The sequence below is a fragment of the Diuraphis noxia genome, unplaced genomic scaffold (assembly GCF_037042655.1).
Source record: "Diuraphis noxia isolate RWA-SAM2 unplaced genomic scaffold, SU_Dnox_SAM2 contig0004, whole genome shotgun sequence".
Taxonomy (NCBI): domain Eukaryota; kingdom Metazoa; phylum Arthropoda; class Insecta; order Hemiptera; family Aphididae; genus Diuraphis; species Diuraphis noxia.
This window is the reverse complement of record NW_028301714.1, coordinates 60,197,000-60,198,894: the sequence shown is the minus strand read 5'-3', so window position 1 is coordinate 60,198,894 and position 1,895 is coordinate 60,197,000. Positions and strand designations below refer to the sequence as shown.

Here is a 1,895-nt window from a genome sequence, read left to right as displayed (position 1 = left end):
TCACCCTTATATTTATCAGGTAAATCAACTATCAACTTTTTATTTTTAAATGGGAACCTATGTTAAATATCTCATAAATTAATAAGGCTATTTTTTTAATGAATTTTCACGTATACATTTTCATTTTTCGTTAATCCGTTGACGAGATATAGTCTCAAAAAATTGGATGGTTTTAGGTTGGTGTTTGTCCTGTGTAAATATGTTTACTTATTTTGGGGCACAACTCAGGCTGAACTATCGTACTTACTGCATTTATTTGAAAAGTGTATTATGTTTTACGCTAGAGTACAAAAATCTCAACTGCGGCCGCGGTTGAGAGACGGAAACCATCAAACTTTGGGAGACTAATATCTCGTCAACGGATTTACGAAAAATTAATATTTAAACGTGAAATTCATTAAAAAAATAGCCTTATTAATTTATAATATTTTTAATATAGGTTGCCATTTAAAAATCAAAAGTTGATAGTGGTTTACCTAATAAATATAAGGGCAAAAACTATTGAAAATGTATATAGTTTTAAAACAGCATGGATCTAAAATTTTGAAAAAAAAAAATTCGAAAAAGGTAAATATTTTTATTAATAGTGAGTGTTTTACGCCTCACAAATCATCCTGTATAACATGTACAATTAAATTTAATTAGGTAAGATATTATACTGTGGTGTATGACATAAATTGATGTAACTACTTTTATTTTATTGTTAATTGTAATTAACAATAAAATAAAAGCAGCTACATGAATTAAATATCATACACCAGAGTAGATACTTTACCTAATTAAATTTGAATTATACATATATTATTGTACTATGGCTCTTAATAAAAATGATCTTCTTCATCAAAAAAATAATTGAGTATAAACTTGGCAACCATCCTGTTGGCTGCTCTTTTTGATCTGTCTACAAAATTAAAAATTAAAGGCAATGTTAACTGATGATTATTGAATAATTTTAAATATCAATACTAAAATTCATCCAACTAATATTTGTTGGTGGTAATGGTATAATTAAAAAATATTACTGTATGCACAAAAAGTATATCCATCTATCACACATTTCACCTTGAACACTGGTGGAGAATTTTCGTGTAGGGTTTCAATAAAGTTAAAATCGGGGAATATCTCTTCAACAAGAAGCACTGGATAGCTCTTTCTTTTGTCAGCAAAGTATATCACATTCTAAAATAAAAGAGCTCAAGTTATAATATTTACTATTATATTATATTCCTAACAACAAAGTATATTCTTATTTACCTTCGGTATCGACATTCTTGGTCGCTTGCTTGATTTACTCGTGATTGACATCATATCGTCTGGAATGTCCTAAAACAGATTACAAAAAAAATCTGCAATAAATTTGATGATTTACACAAGATTTTTTTTTAAATCCTATATTTTTACCTATAATTAATTTCATTTGGTTTTGATAGCAGTGTACTTTTATATACATATATATATATATATATTGAAAGATAACGGTTAATATATACTAAGTAATATTCATACATACAACGATATTAAATTTAGTTAAACATTATGTAATTTAATTCATTTTGTCGAGAACAGTATGGACAAATCAAATAATCGATTGAATGATATTTAGGTCTATCGATATTTAATTTAATCTAATATATCTCTGTACCAAATTTTTTTCATAGCAATTAATTCAGCCATTTAGAAATGAAAATAGGACAAGCAGACAGAAAACCATTTATATATATATATATATATATATATATAGGTTTATAAAAATAGCTTTAGAAGTCATCGTCCATGGATGGGGAGCTGTACAGTGAACGAAACAGTCCTGTATGTTTACATGAGTAATTTCACGGGATAAACAAAAGATTATACGTACCTATCGTATTTATTGCTTATTCAAAATTAGTATGTTT

At 26.7% G+C, this 1,895-nt stretch overlaps 1 long non-coding RNA gene across 1 annotated transcript; it reads right to left on the bottom strand.

Moving 5' to 3' along the window:
- Positions 1–803: 803 nt before the first annotated feature.
- Positions 804–1,303, bottom strand: LOC149056267 (uncharacterized). The gene is made up of 3 exons (XR_016191771.1): positions 1,255–1,303; positions 1,023–1,179; positions 804–901 (listed from the first exon to the last, which is right to left on the bottom strand). It is a non-coding gene; the product is annotated as an uncharacterized LOC149056267 (long non-coding RNA).
- Positions 1,304–1,895: the final 592 nt, after the last annotated feature.